Source organism: Mirounga angustirostris, unplaced genomic scaffold (assembly GCF_029215605.1).
Source record: "Mirounga angustirostris isolate CCGP_5_RB_7025 unplaced genomic scaffold, mMirAng1.0.hap1 SCAF_11, whole genome shotgun sequence".
In the NCBI taxonomy this organism is placed as follows: domain Eukaryota; kingdom Metazoa; phylum Chordata; class Mammalia; order Carnivora; family Phocidae; genus Mirounga; species Mirounga angustirostris.
In genome coordinates, this window is record NW_026991719.1 from 39539592 (window position 1) to 39565046 (window position 25455).

Consider the following 25455-nt stretch of genomic DNA (forward strand, 5'->3'; position numbering starts at 1 on the left):
GACATTTTAGTTTACATGTGAACAAATTGTCTACAGTTTGGCTGGAGGCAGGGTACTTATTTCCCATCTCTCCTGATTGCCTGTGGTCACATTCCTGGTTCCTGCCCAGCCTATACTCAAGAGTTACCTGGTGGGTGAGATTGGGAGAAAAAACTGGGCAGGTGCAACTCTATTCCTTCCTCCCCCAGCATCTGCCTGCAGAGAGCTTTGAATTTCCATTGGAGAGGCCTGGGTCAGGCAGATAACCCACCTAAGTTTCATTCTCCAAACAGCTTTAACAATAACAAAGCTGGTATTTTTATCTCATCCTTTGAGTCCTGTAAGCTCAGATGGGAAAGAAGGGTGTAAATTATTGGCATTCCTCTAAGCCCAATGAATTTTATCAAGAAACATATTTCATAGTGGTTAGAAACATGGACACTGTGTTTATATCCCAGCTCTGACACTTAACTAGCTGTGTGATCTTGGGCAAATTGCTTAACTCCTCTGGACCTCTACAAGATGGAACAATAACAGAATCTACCTGGAAGTGTTTATGTAGCAATTTAAACAAAATTTTAAGTGTCTGACACATATTAAGCACTATATTAATGTTAGCTTTGTTTTTCTTTAAGATAAAATTAAATAACTAGCTTTTTAACAGTGGTTTATTACTATGCACAAGGGATAATCTTTCAAGAAGGCTTTCAAGAAGACTGTGTCTTGTATATAGGGATTTTTATATTACACAAATATTTCAAATATTTATTTTTATATGGAGATAATGAAGTTTATGGTTAAAAGTATGGACACTAGAGTCAGACACCGTGGTTCAAATTTTAGCCTCGTGACTTACCAGCTGTGTGACCTTAGGTAAATAACTTTTTTTTTTTAAAGATTTTATTTATTTATTTGAGACAGAGAGAATGAGAGAGACAGAGAGCACATGAGAGGGGGGAGGGTCAGAGGGAGAAGCAGGCTCCCTGCCAAGCAGGGAGCCCGATGCGGGACTCGATCCCAGGACTCCAGGATCATGACCTGAGCTGAAGGCAGTCGCTTAACCAACTGAGCCACCCAGGCGCCCCTTAGGTAAATAACTTAAACTTGGATCTCAATTTTCACATATGTGATATAAGAATAATGATAGTATCCAACTTCAAAGATTGTTGTGGAAAATGACAATATTTATAAAGTACTTACTGATCTGATATCTGTTATATATTTGTTAAAGAAAATAATACATAAAAATGGAGTGGAATTGCCAGGACCTGCAGTAACTCTATGTTTAACCTTTTGAGAAACTGCAAGACATTTTCCAAAGCAGTTGAAATAGTTTACATTCCCACCAGCAGTACATGAGGGTTCCACTTTCTCCACATCTTTACCAACACTTCTTCTTGTCCATCTGTTTAATCCATCCCAGTGGATGTGAATTGGTATCTCACTGTGCTTTTGACTTGCATTTCCCTGAAGTCGAATGATGTTAAGCATTTTTCATATGTTGATTGGCCATTCTTGGTGAAATGTGTACTCAGATCCTTGTGCATGAAATATCTTCTTGAAGAAATGTGTATCAGAAATATGTATCGGGGCGCCTGGGTGGTTCAGTTGGTTAAGCATCTGCCTTTGGCTCAGGTCATGATCCCAAGGTCCTGGGATTGAGCCCCATGCCAGGCTCTCCACTCAGCAGGGAACCTGCTTCTCCCTCTCCCTCTGCCTGTCGCTCCCCCTGCTCGCTCATGCTCTCTCTCCCTCTTTCTCTGTTAAATAAATAAATAAATAATCTTTAAAAAAAAAAGAAAGATGTATCAGAAATATGTATCAGATATATCAGAAATATCTTCCTTGTGCACATTTTAACTGGATTATTTGTCTTTTTATTATTGAATTATAAGAGTTCTTTATATATTCTAGGTGCAAGTCCCTTATCAGATAATATGATTTGCAAATATTTTCTCCAGTTCAGTGAGTTGTCTTTTCACTTTCTTGATCATGTCCTTTGAAGCACAAAATTTTTACTTTTGAACAAGTCTAATTAATCCATTTTTCTTATTGTTGCCCTCATGTTTTTGGTGTCATATCTAAGAAGTCTTTGCCTAAACCAAGATCATCATGACTTATTTCTATATTTCTTCTAAGTGTCTTATAATTTTAGTTTTTATATTTAAGTTAATGACACATTTTGATTTAATTTTTGTGTATGGTGTGAGGTAGTAGTCTAATATCTTTTTTATTTTTCATGTGGATACCCAGTTGTTTCAGCACCATGTGCTGAAGACTGTTATTTCCCTATGGAATTAACTTGGCACCTTTCTTGAAAATCAATTGACTATAAATGTAAGGCAGTATTTATGGACTCCAATTCTATTCCATTGATCTATATGTCTATCTTCACACTGGTATTACACTGTTTTGATTACTGTATCTTTTTTTTTAAGATTTTATTTATTTATTTGACAGAGAGAGACACAGCAAGAGAGAGAACACAAGCAGGGGGAGCAGGAGAGGAAGAAGCAGGCTTCCCGTGGAGCAGGGAGCCCGATGCGGGGCTCGATCCCAGGACCCTGGGATCATGACCTGAGCTGAAGGCAGACACTTAACGACTGAGCCACCCAGGCGCCCTTGATTACTGTATCTTTGTGGTAAGATTTTATTTTATTTTATTTTATTTATTTTATTTTATTTTATTTTATTTTATATTTTATTTTATTTTATTATGTTAGTCACCATACATCACCAGTTTTCGATGCAGTGATCCATGATTCATTGTTTTCATACAAACCCCAGTGCTCCATGCAGTACGTGCCCTCCTTAATACCCATCACCCGGCTAACCCATCCCCCGACCCCCCTCCCCTTTAAAACCCTCAGTTTGTTTCTCAGAGTCCATAGTCTCTCATGGTTCATCTCTCCTTCCAATTCCTCCCCCCTTCATTTTTCCCTTCCTTCTCCTAATGTCCTCCATGCTATTCCTTATGTTCCACAGATAAGTGAAACCATATGATAATTGACTTTCTCTGCTTGACTTATTTCACTTAGCATAATCTCCTCCAGTTCCATCCCTGTTGATGTAAAAGTTGGGTATTCATCTTTTCTGATGGATGAGTAATATTCCATTGTATATATAGACCACATCTTCTTTATCCATTTGTCTGTTGAAGGGCATCTTGGCTCTTTGCCAAGCTGTGACATTGCTGCTATGAACACTGGGGTGAATATGGCCCTTCTTTTCACTACATCTGTGTCTTTGGGGTAAATACCCAGGAGTGCAATTGCTGGGTCATAGGGTAGCTCTATTTTTAAATTTTTGAGGCACCTCCACACTGTTTTCCAAAGTGGCTGTACCAACTTGCATTCCCACCAACAGTGTAAGAGGGTTCCCCTTTCTCCACAACCTCTCCAACAGTTGTTGTTTCTTGCCTTATCCATTTTTGCCATTCTAACTGGTGTAAGGTGGTATCTCAGTGTGGTTTTGATTTGAATTTCCCTGATGGCTAATGGTGATGAACATTTTTTCATGTGTCTGTTAGCCATTTGTATGTCTTCTTTGGAGAAGTGTCTGTCATGTCTTCTGCCCATTTTTTGACTAGATTACTTGTTTTTTGGGTGTTGAGTTTGAGAAGTTCTTTATAGATCTTGGATACCAGCCCTTTGTCTGTAGTGTCATTTGCAAATATTGTCTCCCATTCTGTGGGTTGCCTCTTTGTTTTGTTGACTGTTTCCTTTGCTGTGCAGAAGCTTTTTATCTTGATGAAGTCCCAAAAGTTCATTTTTGCTTTTGTTTCACTAGCCTTTTTTTTTTTAATAAGCTTTAGTTCACTTTATTTTTCTTGTATAAAAATAGGTGGTGGTCACAGCTGGAGCCTGGGTCCTCTGCATGGAGACTCTGGTGTGGGTTTTCACAAGATAGTCAATGAATTCCTGATATGGAGACTTGGTGAACACCTTCTCCTTCCAGAGGTCAGGGGTGAGATAGCTGTAGGTCTTGGAGATGGCATCAAAAGTAGCCTTAGCAAAGTTCCCCAGGGTGGCAGTGCAGCCTCTGGCTGAGGTGTACCAGTCATCGATACTGGCCATCATCAGTAGCTTCTTGGGCACAGGGGCTGAAACAATGCCAGTGCCTCTGGGGGCAGGGACGAGACACACCAGCACAGAGCCACAGCGGCCAGTCACCTTGCATGGGAAAGTGTGGGGCTTGCCGATCTTGTTCCCCCAGTAGCCTCACCTCACAGGGATGATGGAAAGCTTGGCCAGGATCATGGCCCCACGGATGGCAGTGGCGACCTCCTTGGAGCACTTGACACCCAAGCCGATGTGTCCATTGTAATCTCCGATGGCAACAAACGCCTTGAACCTGGTCTGCTGGCCAGCATGGGTCTGCTTTTGCACAGGCATGATCTTCAGAACCTCGTCCTTGAGGGATGCTCCCAGGAAGAAATCAATGATCTCAGATTCCTTGACAGGCAGAGAGAAGAGACAGATCTCCTTCAGGGACTTGATCTTCATGTCCTTGACCAGGCAGCCCAGCTTGGTGACCTGGATCCACTCCTTGTCTTCAGCCTTGCCTCTGCGGGCTCCACGGCCTTGACCCCGGCCCGACCACGGCCATGACCTTGGCCCAGATGCCCCTGCTGAAGCCTCCATGGAAGCTGTCATGGCCTCCCATTCCAGGGCCCCCAGGCCCTCCAGGCCCTCTTGCAGCACCAGCATCATCCGCCATTTGGTGTTCTCTTGGAGAAGAAGCTGTTTCACTAGCCTTTGGAGATGCTTTCTTATACACTAACAATGCAACTGTAGAAAGAGAAATTAGAGAAATGATTCCATTTACAATAGCACCAAAACCATAAGATACCTCGGAATAAACCTAACCAAAGAGGTAAAGGATCTATACTCTAGGAACTACAGAACACTCATTAAAAAAATTGAAGAAGACACAAAAAGATGGAAAAACATTCCATGCTCATGGATCGGAAGAATAAACATTGTTAAAATGTCTATGCCTTCTATACCTTCAATGCCATCCCAATCAAAATTCCAATGACATTTTTCAAAGTGCTGGAACAAACAATCCTAAAATTTGTATGGAATCAGAAAAGACCCTGAATCACCAAGGAAATGTTGAAAAAGAAAAACAAAGCTGGGGACATCACGTTGCCCAATTTCAAGCTATATTACAAAGCTGTGATCACCAGGACAGCATGGTACTGGCACAAAAACAGACATATAGACCAATGGAACAGAAGAGAGAGCCCAGATATGGACCCTCAACTCTATGGTCAAATAATCTTCGACAAACAGGAAAAAAATATGCAATGGGAATAAGACAGTCTCTTCAATAAATGGTGCTGGGAAAATTGGACAGCTATACACAGAAGAATGAAACTCAACCATTCTCTAACGCCATACACAAAGATAAACTCAAAATGGATGAAAGACCTCAATGTGAGATAGGAATCCATCAAAATCCTAGAGAAGAACATAGGCAGGAACCTCTTTGACATTGGCCACAGCAACTTCTTTCAAGATACATCTGTGGTAAGTTTTGAAATCAGAAAGAATGAGTCCTTCAATTTTGTTCTTTTTTAATATTGTTTAGACTATTATGAGAAACTTGAATTTCCAAATGAATTTTAGGATTAGCTTATAAATTTCTGCAAAGAAGCCAGCTTGAATTTTCATAAGGATTGCATTAAATCTATAGATCAACTTGGGGAGTATCTCCATATAACAATATTAAGCCTTTTGAATTATGAACACAAGACGACTTTCCATTCATTTACATTTTCTTTCCTTTCCTTCAGCACTATTTTATAGCTTTCAGAGTATAAATTTTGCACTTTTTTGTTAAATTTATTTCTAAGTATTTATTCTTTTTTATATTCTTTTGGTTCATTGTTGACATATAAAAATATAATTAATTTATGTATATTGATCTTGTACCTGGTAACTTATATAAACTTCTTTATTCTAATAGTTTTTTGTGTATGTATTCCTTAGGATTTTATATATACAAGATCAGTTCATGTAAAAATAGAAATGGTTTTACTTCTTCCTTTCTAATCTAGATGCCTTTTATTTCTTTTTTTCTTATGTAATTGCCATGACTAGACCCTCCAATACAATGTTCAAAGGAAGTAGGTAGAGTAGATATCCTTGTTTTGTTTCTGATCTTAAGGAGAAAGCATTCAGTATTAAGTATGATGTTAGCTGCTAATTTTTTGTGGATGCCCTTTATCAGAAAGAGGAAGTTCCCTTCTACTTCTAGTTTGTTGAGACTTGTTATCATGAAGATGTGTATTTTATCAAATGTTTTTTCTGCATTTATTGAAATGATCATGTAGCTTTTGTCCATTATTCTATCAGTATGTTACATTACCTTGATTGATGTTAAAGCAACCTTGTGTTCCTGGGATAAGTCCCACTTGATCATCATATCTGATACTTTTTATATGTTGCTGTGTCCACTTTGCTGGTTTTTTTTTTTTTTTTTTTTGAGGATTTTTGTGTCTGTATATTCATAAGGGATAGTGGCCTGTTAGTTTTATTGTCATATCTTTGGTTTTGGTATTAGGTTAATATTAGCCTAATAAAATAAGTTGGGCAATGTTCCCTCCTCTTCTTTTTGGAAGAGTTTGTGAAGAAATAGTATTAATTCTTCTTTAAATGTTTGGTAGAATACAATAGTAAATCTGTCTGGGAATGGGCTTTTTTTTGTGTGAAATTTTAAAACTACTAATTCAATCTCTTCACTTGTGACACCTCTGTTCAGATTTTTTCAATTTCTTCTTGAATCAGTGTTGGTAGTTTGTGTCTTTCTAGGAATTTTTCCATTTCATCTACGCTATCTAATTTGTTGGCATACAGTTGTTCATAATATTTGCTCATAAAATTTTTTATTTCTGGAAGATTGGAAGTAGCATTCTCTCCTTCATACTTGGTTTAGTAATTTGAGTCTTCTCTCTTTTTCCATTGGTCAGTCTGGTTAAAAGCTTGTCCATTTTGTTGATCTTTTTTAACAACCAACTTTTGGTCTTGTTGATTATCTCTATTGGTTTTGTATTTTCTATTTCATTAATGTTGTTTCTAATCTTTATTATTTCCTTCCTTCTGCTTCCTTTGGGTTTAGTTTGCCTTTTTTTTTTTTCTAGATCCTTAAGGTGGAAGGTTAGGTTACTGATCTCTTTTTTATATAGGTGTTCAGAGCTATAAATTTCTCTTTAATCAGTGCTTTCAATGTATCCTATGAGTTTTGGTATATTGTACCTTCACTTTCATTCATCTCAAAGTATTTTCTGATTTCCTTTGTGATTTCTTCTTTGATCCATTTGTTATTTAGAAGTGTGTTAGTTGATTTCCACATATTTGTGAGTTTCACAAATTATTTTTGTTGTTGGTTTCTAACTTCATTCCTTTGTGGTCAGAGAACATACTTTGTATGACTTCAGTCCTTTTAAATTTATTGAGGCTTGTTATATGACCTTGCATATGGTCTATCCTGGAGAGTGTTCTATGTGCACTTCAAAAGAATGGGCATTGTACTGTCATTACATGGAGTGATCTAAAGATGCTTTTTCTAGTTGGTTTATAGTGTTGTTCATATCTTCCACTTTCTTGTTGATCTTCTATTTTTTCTAGCCATTATTTGTGGGAGAGCAAGACCTCAGTGGGTAAAAGAAACAATAATAACAGGAACACACATATATGGCAAAAGCTGTATGCCTATGGCAAAAGCCAACCATTCCCCCATCATTCCATACTGAAAACAGTACATGCTGAAAACAGCAATGATGGCGGATAAGATAGTTAGGCCTACTGAGGTTGGCTCTCCCATCTCCTGCAGCCCCCTAGCTAATGCCTCACTAGGACCCATACTGATAGTCATGTACACAGTTCCTCGCTGCCCCTCACATGATTGCTTTCTTGAGTTGTTTTTTCTTTGCATCCACAGACTGTACATTCTAAGAAAATAAAATCAAGAGTCCACCCAGACTCTGGGCTTCACTTCCATGCCTGCACTTCTCGGCAATCCCTGGTGGTGCAGCCCGTTCGGGCCTCTTTTTGTTCCAAATTATTGGACTCGGAGTAATCATTTCATCTCAACAAATGCTCTACATGACAATTATTAAACATAGGTTAGTGAAGTCTCCAACTATTAGCATTCATGGTGCACATATTTTTATTTTAATTCTATAAATATTTCCTGCTTAGCCCTCTACCCATTTGCTATACTTAAAAACCATATTTAAACCTTAATACCCCACCAGAGTTCATCCACCTTTGCTCCTTTTGTCCACATACACACCAGAGAGAGACATAAAACTTTGGGAATGGAGAGGAGTAAATGTGGGGGAGTCCCAGAGCTTGGTGGTATAAAGGATCAGTATAGTACACTAGTGGCAGACTTAAAAGATCAAGTCAGGTTAAATATGATGGAAGTCTGAATTCCAACTAGGAAACTTCAAAGTTCAGGGCTCTAAGCTGTATATTAGAAATCACAGATGAGATGATTTCATGGTTAATTGATTTTTGACAAGAGTGCCAAGACAATTCAATGAGAGACAGAATAGTCTTTTCAACAAATGGTGCTGAGTCAACTAGACATCCACATACACACACACAAAAAAAATCACAGTTAGACCCCTATGTTACACAATATACAAAAATTAATTCAAAAGGGATCATAGACCCAAATTTAAGAGCAAAAACTATAAAACTCTTGGAAGAAAACAAAGGAGTAAAACCTTGAGTAGGCAAAGTCTTCTTAGATATCACACCAAAAGCATAAGCAATTAAAGAAAAAATAATTAGACTTCATCAAAATTAAAAACTTTCGTACTTCAACAGATGCTATTAAGAAAATGAAAAGACAACACACATAAGGGGAAAAAACATTTGCAAATAATATATCTGACAGGGACTTGTGCCCAGCGTAAATAAAGAACACTTACAATTTAACAACAACAACAACAAAGCCAATTAAACGAATTAAAACAGAGGCAAAGGATTGAATAGACATTTATCCAAAGAAGATATACAAATGGCCAACAAGCACATGCTTACCATCATTAGTCATTAGGGAAATGTAAATCAAAACCACAGTGAGACTGTAGCATGGCCACCGGCGCAGCTGCCTCCTTAGCATTCTTGAGTCAGGAGCACGGAGCCCTGGGGATGGTGGGGGGTGGTCTGCGAGTCCCGGCTCTGATCACTGTGGACAGTTTTTCCTTCGGCTGTGAGCGCTCCAGCCACACCTGCTCTTTCACCTTCAAGGTAGAGGAAGAGGATGATGTGGAGCACTATGTTGGCTTTGACCATGCTCTGCCTCACTGAGGGGGCCAAAGAGGAGTGTAGTGTGGTAGAAGTCATGGCCAGGAACCATGACCACCAGGAGATTGCAGTCCCTGTGGCCAACCTCAAGTTGTCCTGCCAACTCATGCTCAGTTTGGATGACTTCCAGCTCCAGCCACCTGTAACCTTCTGTCTGAAGTCAGGTTCTGGCCCTGTGCATATCAGAGGGTAGCACCAGATTGTTACTATAAGCAATGATATTTCTGAGGAAGGAGAGAGTGAAGAAGAAGGGAGTGTGCAGGAGGAAGCTGAGTTGTGTCTCATCCTGCCTGCCAAGAAGCAGGGGGGCAGGCCCTAGTCTCCTTGGAGTGGTAGGAACTCTGAACTTCTATCCTGACCATTTTTGCCCCACTTGCCTATGAGATCGAAGGTCAGCATCTGAAGCTCAGGACTACACATTTCTTATACTTTTTACATTTTTGAATAAAGGTTAAAATAAAGTGATGTGAAGGGTTTTTTGCAAAAACAAAACAAAACAAAACAAAAACCCACAGTGAGATACTACTTGACGCTCACTAGGATTGCTATAATAAAAAAGATGGACAAGACTAAGTGTTGATGAGGATGTGGAGAAATTGAAATTTTTATACACTAATGGAATATAAAATGGTACAGACCCTTGGGGAAATAGTTTAGTTGTTCTTTAAATAATTAAATAACTAAATATGCGGTTACCATATGACCCAGACAGTCTACTCTGAGGTATATCCTCAGGAGAAGAGAAAGCATATGTCCTCACAAAAACTTGTACATGAATATTCACAGCAGCATTATTCATAAAGTCCAAAATGGAAAAAACCTGAATATCCATAAACTGAAGAATGGATAAACAAAATGTGTCATAAAAATATAATGTAATAATATTTGGCCATAGAAAGGAATAAGGTACTGATACATGCCACAACATGAATGAATCTTGAAAACGTTATGCTAGGTAAAAAAAGCCAGACACAAAATGCCACACATGTTGTATGATTCCATACAATCATAAAAACCATTGAATTTTATACTTTAAAATATTGAACTTTATGGTATATGAATTGTATCTCAATAAAGCTATTGTTTTTTAAAATGTGAATAAGATAATTTCCCAACTCTTAAGAAAGTCACACTTCAGCATGGGTAAAATTGTCATTGCTGGTTGTTTAGAATTGAGCCTCTGTCTGGACTTCTCACCCGAGATATCAGTGCCCTTGGGATAAACTCCTGTTACCTACCTGGAAGATGATTCTCCTGAACATCAGGTGAATGCCATACCCCATTATGCCAACGGTCTGTCCAACTGTGGCATACCTGCAGTAGACACTCAGAAATCCTTCTTGAACTAACTTGGTTTCTACCACATTCTCTCAGCTTGTCTGTGGGAAACTCAGCCTCATGCTGGGTCACTGTGATTCTTGATACCAGTCCTGACTACCTGGATGATTTACTACCTCAGAAATCTTTCTGTTTTCATCAACTGTCCTAGTGGATATGAGTCTTGCTTGTTCTACTTCAACCAAGGTCCATTTCTGACCATGCTGAATAGATCTCCTTTCAGCTACCTGTCAAGTGAATTCATACGGCTGGTGAGGCAATATGGTCTAACACAAGAATATAGCAGTTAAGAGTCCAAGCCTCCACAATCCCCAGTTTAGATAAATAGCAAAGCTTGGTCTCTCTTCCTTCTCTCCCAGCCTCCTCTTTTCAACTTCACACTGTGGAAAGAATGATCTTTAAAAAATGTGAATCGGATCATGCCTCTTCTTTGCTTAATTGCTAACACAGATTGAATGCTTAATGTCAAGTACATTTCTAAGCCTTTTATGTTTATTGATGCGATACATCTTCACAACAATAAGTATTCTTCTTCTTCTCATTTTATAGATGAGCAAGATGAGGTATGGAAAAGTTAAGTTGCTTATCCAAGAGAACACATTCACTAAGTGGTTGGGGTGAGAAATGAACTTAGACAGCATGTCTCCAGAGTCCTTGAGCTCAGCATTACACCATCCCCCTTTCAACAGCTGTTCATCCCACTGAGAATAAAATTCTTACCATGGTTTTCAAGGCCTACATGATCTGATACCTGCTCTCCTCATCTTCTACCACTGCCCAGTACCTGAACTGATCATAATCCAGTCACAAGAGCCTGGGGTTAATTCCTAGTATGTGTCAAGCTCTACCCCCACCCCAGCATCTTTGCACTTTGAGTTGCCTCTCTGATGTATCTTCTCTCCTCCCCTCCTTCATATGTCTGGCTCTTTAAATGTTGCCATGTCAGAGATCTTCCCTGATCTTCCTCTCTTAGCAAATACTTCCTCCCCAGCTCTCTGTCCCCAGACCATTCTTGTATGACAGCAGCCTTCTCATTTTGTTCCGATCATTTTGTCAATGTGTTTACCTGATTATGAACTACCTCCCCTGCTGGACTGTGGGATCTTGAAGATGGGAGCTATGTCTGATTGGTTCACCTGGCACCCAGCTCTCTATCTGACATGATGTCAGCACTTAACCAAAATTAGCTTAATGAATGATGAAGAGGGCTTAACCTATACCTTTGTGATAGGACATATCAACTTATACTGCTATTATTCTAAACTTCTTAAAGCAGAGCTCTATTTTGTTAATCTGTATGCCCTTTGCGTCTAGTATATTCACACTGGAATGCTTTAATATATATTGAACAAGGAGAATGAATAAAGACGTGAGCCATTAAGGACCAGGATTCACCAAGAAAGGCTTTACAGAAGAGGTATACTTAAATGACTCACTTCAGTTACCAAAAACATTTTTTCAAACATAAAAGATATGCATTTTTAAGGCTCCTTATGAAGCAAACAGTTCTTGCTAAATAACATATCAATCATTCAAATGTAACTGAGAAAATACCATATGGATACTTGTATTGCAAAAAAAGCCATGGGTTTAAGTTATATAGGAACCTACAGAAAAAGAGAATTTTGCCAAACATTTAAATAGTGACAAGGTGTTAATGTTGGTCTCCAAATCCCTAAAGTGGCAGACCATATCTATGCATACCTTCTGAACTGGATCAAAGGCCAGTTGATTTAATCCTCAACAATGGTATTTAGTGGGGATCAATTATTTTTTAATTCAAACGAGTGATGAATGAGGCAGATGTGGATTAAATCCCGTTGTTGTATAGGCTGTTTACTTTACTCATACTTAACCTATAATTCATCATTCTTATAATACAGTGCTTCAGACAAGTTTGTGAAGTCAGAGTGTGGGATTAGAAAGACAGCTCTATTATTTACCTGCTGTGTGACTTCAGGCAAATTATTCTCTAAACTTTGGTTTCCTGGCTTATAAAATTGGGATAATGGTAGTACCTGAATGTGAAATGCTTCCCATAGTGCCTGTCATACAGAAATCCTTCACTAAGGGTTAGATATTAATAGTAGTGTTTTGGGTCATGTGGAGGAGGAAACACTTGTTTGGCTATCAAGAGATCTGAGTTCTAGTCCCCATTCTTTCACTAACTAGTTGTAAGACTTTGGGCAAACCCTTTGGCCATTTTCGGTCCCAGCTTCCTGTTTGATAAATGAGGGCATTTACATGACTATTTGTTTCAGATCTCTATTACTGCGTAATAAACCATCAAAACTTAGTGTCTGAAAATGACAATTCATTATTCTCATAGTTCTGTGGGTTGGTTGGTAGCAACTGGAAGGTTCTTTTGCTCTATGTAGTATAGCTAAGGTCACTCAAGGAGCTGCATTCAGCTGGGAGTTTGACTGAAGTAGTAATACGTAAAGTGGCCTCTCACCATCTACAGTCTCTCTCTTCGTGTCCTCTCTTCATTCCACAGTCTAGCCCAAGTATCTTTACAACAATGCTTCTATGCGGGAGTATTCCAAAAAGGCAAGTTCCAATGTAAAGGGTTTATCAAGCCTCTACGTCATCTCACTTGCTGATATTCCACTGGCCAGAGCCAGTCAGATGACCAAACCTGAGTCCATTTGGAAGAAGACTACCCAAGGGCATGAATCCTGTGAGGAGTGTTTCATTGGAGACCGTCAATGGAAGAGTCTACCTCACCACGATTCCAGATTTTCTCCAGAATCAGCCTATGCCAATTTAATTATCTAGTGCTTAGTACCTAGATTTCTTTCCATGGTCCTTTCCGGTTTGTCATTTTGCTTCTTAACACACTATTGTTTCATGAATATGGCATGCTTATGGAAGCCATCATAAGTCAAATTCCCTTGTCTATAAAAAAAAATAAGCTGTAGACAAATTTTCCACTTTCACTTTTGTTGGAGTTTTCCCTAACTGTTGACTTGGCCCCTAATCCTTCTGGATCCGATGTATTTCAATATGCTAAATTTTCAATCACTTGAAATTTTAAGTACCATTCCCCACCTCACAAAAATTTCACTACCTTTCCTTAGGCTTCCCTTAGTCCACTCTCTTTCCCTACCTCCTTTCTCCTTTTGTATCTCCCTGAGAGGCATTTACCTAAGGTTTCCAGCTCTAGCTGCTCAGTGTTTATATGGCTCTAATCTGGATCTTTTGTGGAGCTTTCCCTCTGCATCCTCCTGGGAACAGAACAAAGGCAGCTCTCTTTACATAATGTCCAAGTGCTGCTCTTGTGTCACGTGTTTCTGCAAATGCTGATCATCTGCCTCTTGATGCTGAAAAGAGACGCTCGGAGTTTTCGATCCATCTGGAGCCATCTAGAGGATGCGTAGGTTCAGGAAAACCCCCATCTCCCCAGCTGACAGCCCCATGTGCATTGGCACCATTGCACCCACTCTGTCCCTTGTCATCCACATGCAATTTGAAAGGCAAAGCAACAAACCACTGTTCAGTAGAACAAGCTGTTTCACACTATCTTCAGGGACATACCCTGTTGTTGCTGATATAAAAACTTCAGGCAGGGGTTGGGTTTTTCACCTCAAAATGCCCCATTCTGGTCTCTGGCTGAGTCATTTCAGGTTGAGGTGGAAATCTAGCAACTGTCTGGTTAATGGGATCCATTGAGGCAGCAGGGGGTCTGGCTAAGTTTAGCACTTACCAACAAGAAAGAGCTTGGAGTCTAGGCTTTCCACAAGGCTAAAAAAATCTTGTTAAAAGGCATTTCAGGAAGCTAAACAATCACTTCCCTGGGCTTCCTCTCTTTAGGAATCAACAAAACAAAAGTCACACAGATCTTATCTGATAATTGCTATTAATTATGCTGTACTGTTTTCCCAATGTTATCTAGTATGTCATTGATAAGACATAGAATAGAGCTAGGGTGGTTCCTTCAAAAAAGCATCATGCCAGGAAGTTACTAATATGTCAAATAGTTTCAAGAAGGCACACCAAGCACACTGATAGAATTTTTGAAACTATATATTTTATAAAGTAATATGGATCCATTAATGAAACATCAGCACTAAATACAAACCACCTGACACATGTGATCCTTTCCGAAGACAGATTAGAAATCCAAGCTTGTCATGACTTTGCTCACTTTTTAATTTAGTGTAAATATATCTGAAGTTAATGTGCGTTTTGAAAAGAACTCAACTCCCAGTAAAAATCAAATGTTCTGAAAATTCTCCAGTTTATGTAAATGATCCAAGAATATTATGCTTCTTATATGTGTGTGTACTTTAAGAAAATCATTTTAAGAAAATGAATTTTAACAGGAGAAAGAATAATCAGTTAAATACATTAAAATAGAAAATATATTGTTCATTGTGTCTGTCTAGCATTACTGCATAATGGAAAAATTCTTATCTTAAAAAGACTAAGATTCTGTGTAGGCATAGAAAATATCTGAGCAGATCTACAAGAGAATATTAACAGTGTTTGACTCTGGGTAGAGAAACCAGGGGTGGCAGGGAGATTCAGTTCACATTTTATATATTCATTATATGGTAAACTTTATAACATTATCATGCATTACTTTATCATAGAAAATTAGTGGAAAAAGGACAAACTTAAGTTTTTCATTTTATTTTATTAATCTTATCCCCAGGTCACAAGTAAAAGTTAATAGGAATAGAATTCACAGAATTCATAGCATTTTAGAGTTGGAGACTTTTGAGATCATCTATTCCATTACATCAACTATTTCTAAACTAGTGCTAAGTTTACCCAGTTTGCCTAACACCAAACACAACTACATTCCAATAGAGCTAAAGAATGTGGGCAGCCATTGGAGTTCACCTTAATGGAATCTGATCTACAGTTGAAGGTGTGTGGTGTAGGTTTCTGCTTTACCCCTTAGTGTCATGAAGCGTCAAGATCATTCTTTCAAGAAATGGGTAAGATAGGCAGAAGAGGGGTTTGCCTACCAGGGTGAGCCTTAAGACACCAGAAGCATTCCCTCCCAACTACCCCCTAATTTCCAAATACATTCCATTACAGATTTAGACTTTTTTTTTGTAGAGAGAGAGAGAAAGAGGGGGAGAGAGAGAGCCCAAACAGGGGGCAGAGGGAGAGGGAGAGAGAGAATCTCAAGCAGGCTCCACTCTCAGCACAGAGCCCAACGCGGGGTTTGATCTCACAACCCTGAGATTATGACTTGAGCCAAAATCAAGAGTCAGCCGCTCAACCTACTGAGCCACCCAGGTGCCCTCAGATTTAGACTTTTGAATGAAGACACATTTACTGAAATGCATATGTCCCTGTGAGGGGTAAGCAAAAAATAAATAAATAAATAACACAAAGAAGAATTGAACCTACTGATTCTTTCCTGAACCTTGGGAAGAAAGCTGGTGAAGGGAGAAGAAAAATTGGGGATACCATAGAGAGGAAAGGATATGCTAAGGAAAGCTTGGCCTGTGTCATTCTTCTGTCTACAGAATCCTACTGCCATGTAATAAGCTTTAGAAAGTGGCTTTTGGTGATAACTTGAACTTTTCTAAAACTAAGCAACACCAGCAATTCCTCAAGTTTGCAAATCCCAGTAGCTCCCCTCCTTGTGATCTCACTGCTGTCTCATCACCCTTTTCTGGGAAGAGCATGATTTATCAGTTTGCTCTACACTTGTATGGAGACCCCTGAGCCCAAGGCTTTGCTTGGAAACGATGTAGTCAATATTGTATATCACAACCTAATGAGAAAGAGGAACATTGAACAACTGGAAGGAGAGCTCTAAAGAAGTTCAGGATGCTACAGGAAAAGTGTATGTAGGTGCATGTGTGGGCATGTGTGTATGCGTGCACACACACACACCACCTCCTCACTACTACTCATCATTAGGACTCCAGTAATTGGGTCCCTAGCTCCTGGTAACCTTCCCTAACTACTCACGGCATACTGACTGAATACACATCTCTCAGTCTTTTCAGGACTATAGTGTAATTATTGTGTTTCTTACTTACCTCCTTCACTACACCATAAAAATCTTTGTGGGCAGTGACTGTGTCTTCTATCCCATCTCCCAACACCATGCCCAACATACAGTAGGTACATGATACATTTTTGGTGAATGAAGGAAGGAGGGAAATGGAGCCACTTAACTGCATTTTAACACTACAACTAGAAATTTCTTTCTATACAGAACACAAATTTCAAAAGAATTATGAATGCCTCCTTCACCCAGCAATGATTCTTAGGAGCTCTTCATGGTTGTAGCTTGGGTGGGAGTCTTACAAACAGCATTTGGCAGTCGTCTTCCTTCTTGTCTTCCAGGAAGAGAGAATTCTAAATAATGCTTATTCAAGAATTCCCAGGTTTCTGCATGGGTATTAAGATTTGGAGTTTGCAGGGAGGAATGTTGGACAATGAACTGAAAATAAGAGAAGAAAAGAATGAGAAGGAAAGGAAAGGACCAGCCACGCGGGGTGGGGAAAACCAAAGAAAGAGCTAAGAGAATTGGCAGAATCTCCAGGGCAAGGTTGTGTTAGGTTGGCGATTCCCATTTCAAATTTGCACACGCCTCTGGAACTCCCTGAAGGCTTTCGTGAGGGAAAACCCCACCTACAGGTTCTGGATGAAACGTTCCTCCTGGCTTCTAGAAATGAGTCCCCTGGTCCTACTATTACTCATTTCCTGGAAAAGTCATAACTGGTCTATCCTGACCTTCAGAGCCATTCAGATTCAAGAAGAAATTAGAGAAATCATTCAGAAAAGCCTCAAAAACCCATTGCTCTGTCTTCTTTATCAAAAACTTCATGAACATTTTTACTGCTACTTTCTTTGGCATGTTCTGGGTGAATCAGCATGAAAACAAAGTGACTTCACTACCAAGTTGAAATTTAATTCTACAAAGGATGCTATTTCTAGTTTTGAAAAACTGTGCTCAGAACTTGAATCTAAAGTAATAATATACCCTTTCAGGCCTTATGTAAAGTCATCCCTATAACCTGAAGCTTGGCATGATCTCTAGTTTTAGTGGTGCTGTTATTACCTATATTTCTTTATTTGTCACAACAATCACAGTCTTGTTTTCTACCTTGGCATTGGTAACTATAGCTTACCTTTCAGGAAAAACATATTCATATTACCCTTACCTGTGCATGATTACCTGGAAAGCAGAAAAGCCAGTCTTGAGAATATGCCATCCATAATTCCCTCCTCTCTTAGCCAAGCTCTTGGGATTTTAACATTTTAATTAGGAGAGGTTCTTTTCTCCAATTCAGTAACGTCTTTACAGGCTGAGTTTGAGTATGGCCTATGGACTCAAGCTCTAGACTGTAGGTCCCTCCCTGAAATAACTGCCATCACCCAAAAGAAGCAGATAATCGCCTTCTATGCACAAGGCAGTGTATTTTGCAGTGCCAAGTTGCAGGAATATCTATGTGGGTTTGTGAGAAAATCTGGCCTAAATACTTCAGCATCTATAGACAAGCAAGTGTGTGGTTTATCCCAATGTAGCCCTTCCATCACAAGATGACACATGCACCATGATATTAATAAAGTCCATCAGTCATGATGAGTCTCAATCATCGACTGTTTCCCAAAAGTTTTACTTCTTGCAACCACTACATCTCATCTTTCACACAATGTATTTGTACTACAGATACCTGCAGATACATATATATTAGTAGATCAATTGCTTCAAAAGAAAGAGAATGAAGGGGTATATAACAAAGAGATATAACTTCACTTGTATAATGAAAATATATTTAACTTGAATTTGTGCTTTAGGCACTACAGAAGCGGTGAACCAAGCAACTAATTTACCACCACATGTAGAATGATCCATAGATTATGAGAGGCTACATTGAGTGGACACTAAAACTTTCATTCCATTCAAACCCTGCCAAAACTCTTGGGATGGTTAAATTCTTATTAACAGAGTATTCTCATTAAGAAGGAAAAAGGGAGGAGCACCTGGGTGGCTCAGTTGGTTGAGCATCTGACTCTTTGTTTTGGCTCAGGTCATGGTCTCAGGTTTGTGAGATCGAGCCCCATGTTGGGCTCTGTGCTGAGTGTGGAGCCTGCTTAAGATTCTCCCTCTTCATCTGCCCCTCCCACCCCACTTGCCTTGTGGGTGTGCTCTCTCTCCCTCTAAAAGTAAATAAATAAATCTTTAAAAAAAAGGAAGGAAAAAGGGAATGATGTTATCAAAGCAGCAATATAGGTCGATCCCAACTTTCATCCCCCTCACAAAGCAACCAACAAGCAACTATCCATAGACAAGACACCTTTGTGAAAATCCCAGAACCCAGGGGTGAGGCTGAGGTATCCCTTTGGATCACAGAGACTGAGCAGGATAGCATTAGAAGAGTAAGAGAAGCAGCTACGCTCTGACCACATTGCCCCTCCCCAGACAAGCGCAGTGCCACACCAAGAGGGCCTCCTGGGCCTACAGTTTCTCTAGTGGGTAAAAGAGAGCCGAAAGCAGACATCCAGCTTCCCCAGCTTTATGGAATGCTTCCCAAGGGGCTCAAGTAGGGAAATCTGCAGGGCTTGGCCACGGAAGATCAGATAGAAATGGAGAAGGGGATCGGGGCTTACAGTTAACAGTACTCAGATCTTGGCAAGACCACATTCCTCCTCCCAGCTGTGCTCCAGCAGGGATTCCAGCCAGCAACTCTGCCCATCTACAGAGCTGAGCTTATGGCCCTGTATGACCAGGGAGCACAGTGGGCATTTCTGCCTGGTTCACACCCACACAGGGAGGAAATCACAGTTGAAGCCCCGCCCAACTGCTGAGTGTAGCCTCACCTAACCAGAGAATCTGGGCAGCTGCAGAAATGAAGCCAGCAGTCCTGCCCAACAATGGAGTATAGCCCCTGGCTCTGCATAACCAGGAAGTCTTAACAGTGACACTGGACAGCCTCAGAACCCAGCTGTCAGCACAACCCAGCCTACAGTACCACCCAACCACAGCCTAGCCAGTGATACAGTCCAATCATGAAGCATTCTCTGTGGCCCCTCCCGACAAAAAAGCCTGGAAAGTGACCACCACCTAACCATGGAGCAAAGACTGTAGCTCCGCCCACCTGCAACTGGTTTCCCCTCCTGACCAAAATGTCCAGCCAGTGAACTTGATCAGCAACAGAACACAACAAGTGGCCTACATGATCACGAAGCTCAGCCTACAGCCCAGCCCAACTTCAGGGCACAGCCTGCATCCCTGCCTACTCACACAGCAGTGTGCTGCCCTGCTGAAACAGAGTCCAGCCAGCAGCAGCATATGGTTGGGGATCACAGCCTGAGACTCCACCACACACGGAGTAATTGCAGAAAAAAGCCTATAGCCAGGGCCAATCAAGGAATCCAACCAGGGGTACCACTCTGCCAGAAACAAAGCAGGTGACCTCACCTGACAAGAGGTGACTGCAGAGCCCAGCTAGTGGCCTCACCTGACCATGGAGCACAGCCAGCAGCCCTGCCTGATCAGAGAGCACAGTGGTCTTGCTAGAATATGGAGACCAGCCAACTGCAGAACCCATTCAACAGCACTCCCCTTGTCCTGGGAGCACAGGCGGTGGCCTTGCCCAAATAGAGACCCCAAAAGCAAGCTCCACCTTCCCAAGGATGTTACCAGCTGACCCATCCAGAACTCCAAGCTGAGCTGATTGGTGAAGAACCATCCCTGCCAACGTGAATCTATAAAGAGGAGGAGACTGCTTATTCAGATGCATAGATACCAATGCAAAGAATCAAGTATCATGAAAAATGAGGTAAACATGACATCACCAAAGACACTAATAAAGCTCCAATAACTGACCCTAAAGAAATCGAGATCTATAAACTGCCAAGGAATTCAGAATAACCCTCTTAAAGAAGTTCAGTGAACTACAAGAATACACAGACACCAAAATTAAGAAAACAATCCATGAACAAAATGAGAAGTTCAACAAAGAAATAGAAACCATAAAAAGTCACAGAAATTCAAGAGCTGAGGAATACAATGACTTAACTGAAAAATGCAATAGAAACTGTCACAACCAAGAAGATATTCAAATGGGCATCAGGTACATGAAAATGTGCTTAACATTACTAATCATTAAGGAAATACAAATCAAAACCACAGTGAGATGTCACCTCACACCTGTTAAAATGGCTAGTACCAAAAAGACATAGCAAGTACTTGTGAGGATGTAGAGAAAAGGGAACCCTCATGCACTGTTGGTGGGAATGCCCACTGGTGCAGTCACTATGGAGAACACTATGGAAGTTGCTTGAAAAATTAAAAATCGAACTAGCATATGATCCAGCAATTCCACTTCTGGGTGTATATTCAAAGGAAATGAGATCACTGTATCAAAGAGCTATCTGCAACCTCATATTCATAGCAGCACAATTGACAGTAGCCAAGATATGAGAACAACCTAAGTGTCCATCAGTGGATGGATGGATAAAGAATATATATATTTTTTATATTTATATTCAGCCATAAAAAATAATGAAATCTTGCCATTCGCAACAACATGGATGAAACTTGAGGGCATCATGCTAAGTGAAATAAATCAGACAGAGAAGACAAAGACTGTATGATCTCACATATATGTGGAACCTAAAGACGGTCGAGCTCATAGAACCAGAGAACAGACTGGTGGTTGCCAGATGCGAGGAGTAGGGTGTGGAGAAAATGGGTAAACGTAGTCAAATGGTACAAAGTTCTAGTTGTAGGGTGATTAAGTTCTGGGGATATAATGGAGCATGATAACTGTAGCTAACAATACTGTACTGTATATTTGAAAGTTGCTAATGAAGCAGAATTTAAAAGTTCTCACCACACACACAAATTGTAACTATGTGAGGTGATGGATGCATTAACTAACCTTATTGTGGTGATCATTTTGCACTATGTACATATATAAAATCACTACATTGTACACCTTAAACTTACACAACGTTATATGTCAATTATATATCTCCAGGAAGCTGGAAAAATGCCAGGGTGGGGGACCCTAAATAATTGAAAGCTAACATCTCATCAAATCTAAGAAGTTAGCCCATTCTCCCATTTCTGGAGTAGATAGTTACAATTTATATTTTCCTGTTTGGGGCAGTTCAGCAACAGCCAAGTGTGTAGTCACAACAAAGCAATGTGGCTCCTGTGACTCATCCAAATTGGGGCACAATTAGCAAAATGTGTTCCCATAAATGGCAGTTTCACTACTAAATTCTGGGGAGAAACCAGGAGCCATGTAAGACAGAACAGCTTGGGGAAAATGGTAAGTCAGTCTAGCTAAAGTAAAATACATTGGTTATGTCTGGGTGAAGAAGGTCAAAGTCAGAATGACTTGAGAGTTGTTAAGAGTTACTATTAGAATTCCCAAGCTGAATAGCAGCCATAGCCTGTAGCAATTTTTGAGTGGGGAAAAAATATGTAGACTCTAAATATTGGACTCAGGAGAATAGTATATTTGTCAGACTAAGCAAACACTCCAACTTTAACAATTCTAAATTTAGAACCAGTCTTGAACTGTTGGAGGTCTGTGTCTACATGGGCTGAAAAATGAAACTTCTTGGTTCCTACTCCTTAGTGCCTACAAGAATAACAACTCCTTGATCTCAAGATCAATGAGGACAAGGAAAGGATGGATTTTTTTTTTCTTTTTTGTCCTTTATATCTCAAAGTTGAGTCAGCTGTCAACCGGAATTTGGCCATGATGCAGAACCACAGACCTGGGTTTCCCAGGTACGCAGCTGTGACCTGTGGGGATATGATGAGATGCAGGGAGTTTTGGAAAATAGAGCTACCAAGTTGCCAATATATAAAACAGATGTAGGGAAGAATGAGAAAACAAGGCCCTACAAATGCTTTCCTTTCCTGCCCTGAAGCCCTCCTTTGGCCTGTACTCTGATGTGGGTAGGAAGGCATTTCTACCTGGCTTCCCTCAGGAAATGAAGTTTGGCCTGAGCTTTGAAGTATGCAGAAGAAGAAAACAATGTTTCAGACAGTTTCAGACAGGGATGTGGGAAGGTCCTGTGTCAAAGATATTATGACACATTCAAGGCACAGAAATAGGGTTAGTGTGGCTAAACTACAAGGAGTCAGGGGGAGAGTACTTGAAAGCAGAGCTAAAGTGTCAAGTCACCCTTGAAAGCCATGCCATTTTAATTTGTCTATCTTTAGGCTCAGAACAATGAGTAGCCAATGCAGGTTATTTAGAGAGGCACTATATACCCAGATTCTCATTTTGTGATTACTCTGTATGGATGGTGGTGAATGTATTGGAGGCAGAAGGACTGGGCTCAAAGAGGCCTTTCAAGAGACTAGTCCAATCATCTAAACTGGAAATGATTGTAGCTTGGACCAGGGTGGTACCAGAAGAGATGAATGGGAGGGGATGGGTATAGGAGGGAAAATCAACACAGCTCGTTTGATGGATTGGTTATAAAGAGTAAGAGAGATGGAGGTGCCAAAGATGAATCTTGGGTGTCTATCATGTCCAACTGGGGAAGCTGCTGACTAAAGTAAGGAATACCAAAAGAGGATCAGATATTGGAGAGAAAGCATAAAGTCAGACTTGGCCCTGATTAACTGAGATGTCTCTGCAACTTGAAAGGGAAGGTGTTGAGTAGGACATTGGATGCGCCGGTTTGAATCTCAGAGGAGAGATTTGGGATGAGGCTATACCATTTTTAATAATCATTGTTGGAAAAAAAAATAAAATAATCATTGTTGGATGTGGATGAGTTTGCCTCACAGGAAGAGTTATAGAGAGAGAATGAAAAGAGGCCTCAAACTGAGTCTTGAGAAACTATCATTGGGCCTATAGGAGAGGATGCACCTCCTACATAGAAGTAGGAGAAAAATCATGGGTACATGATGTCAGGAAGAAAGAGTTTTCAGAATTAGCTAAAATTTAATAGTGTCAGAATTAAAAGAAGTGCCTAAATAAGGAAATCTACAAGGTAGAAACTTTAAGCAAGCTTGGCCTGCTACTGGGGAGAGAAGTAGTATTATTGATCAAGAGAGTGGTCAGTGGCAAGAATTCCAAGGTGTACAGGTTGCAGGCTCAACAGAATGGGTTGTCCTGGAATGGGATTTGTAGTTGTGGGTTTTGGTATGGATTCATCTAAGGTTTTCGACAAGACATGCAGGGATTAGGCCTGGGTTTGGGTAGCTGTTTCTGGGAATGGCCTGGGGGTGGCCTAGGGGATTGTTAAGGATTGAGAAGTTAAGATTTCTTTTCACAGGGAGGATTATCCTTTTCTTGGTCCTCAGCCCATCCAGTGATCCCAACTGACTTGACAGGTGCTGACTTCTTCCTACATTGCCTCTGCTCCATTTCTAAAATGATTCTTAATCTAACACAAATTTATAACAACCAATTAATGGCCTGGAAACACTTGATTTGGTTAATTATAGACACACACATTTATTTTAGTTGTAATGTCTCCTCTTTCATTTATGATTTTATATACTGGAGTCTACTCCCTTTTTTTCTTTGTCTAGCTAAAGCTTTGTCAATTTTGTTTACCTTTTTAAAAAAAACAGCTCATTTTGTTAATCTTTTTTTATTGTCCTTCTGGTCTCCATTTCATTTATTTCTGCTCTGATCTTTATTATTTCCTCCCTTCTGCTAACTTTGGGCTTAGTTTTGTTCTTCTTTTTCTAGTTCCTTGAGGTGTAAAGTTAGGTTATTGATTTGAGATCTTTCTTTTTTTCTTAATGTAGGTGTTTATCACTGTAACCCTCCTTTTTAGAACTGCTTTTGCTACATCCCGTAAGTTTTGGTGTGTTCTGTTTCCGTGTTCATTTCTTTCAAGATTTTTTTTTTATTCCCCTTTTGATTTCTTCTCTGATCCATTGGTTGCTTAGGAGTGTGTTGTTTAATTTCCCCATCTTTGTGAATTGTCTAGTTCCCCCCACCCCGCTATGTATTTCTAGTTTTATATTATTGTGGTCAGAAAAGATACTTGGTTATGATTTTAATCTTCTTAAATTTGTTAAGACTTGCTTTGTGACATAACATGATCTAGCCTGGAGAATATTTCATGTGCTTGAGAAGAATGTGTATTTGTTGCTCTTGGATGAAATGTTCTGTATGTGTCTGTTAGGTCCTTTTGGTTTAAAGTATAGTTCAGGTCCAACGTTTTTGTATTACTTTTCTCTCTGGATGATCCAACCATTGTTGAATGTGGTGTATTGAAGTCTTATACTATTATTGTATTACTGTCTATTTCTCCCTTCAGATATGTTAATAAATGTGTCCTTAAAGCTAAAGCAAGTCTCTTGTGGGCAGTATATATTTGGGTTTTGTCTTTTGTTTGGAGAATTTAATCCATTTACATTCATTTAACGTAACTACTGCTAGGTAAGGACTTATTAATGCCATGTTACTAATTGTTCTCTGGCTGCTTTTTAGGTCCCTTTTTCTTTCCTTCCTCTCTTCGTGTCTTCTTTTATGAACTGATTTTTTGTAGTGATATGCTTTAGTTCCCTTCTCTTTATCTTTTGTGTATCTACTGTAGGTTTTTTCTTTTTGGTTCCCGTGCAGCTTATATAAACATTTTATAGATATAACGGTTTATTTTAAGCTGATAACAACTGAACTTGGATCACTCTACCTTTTTCCTCTCCCCCTTTTATGTTTTTGATGTCACAATTCACATCTTTTTATATGGTTTATCCATTAACAAATTATTGTAGAGGGCAATTTGTTCTTGAATACTAATTTTTTTCTTGCATCTTGCTAAACTTTCTACACATCCTAATGACTTTGGTGTTCTATAGAGACAGTAATCTCATTTTTGAAAAAATAACAGTTTACTA

The 25455-nt window shown here is 39.7% G+C and overlaps 1 pseudogene; it reads right to left on the minus strand.

Moving 5' to 3' along the window:
- Positions 1–2858: 2858 nt before the first annotated feature.
- LOC135361921 (small ribosomal subunit protein uS5-like) overlaps positions 2859–25455 on the minus strand; it is a 146538-nt pseudogene continuing 123941 nt past the window's right edge.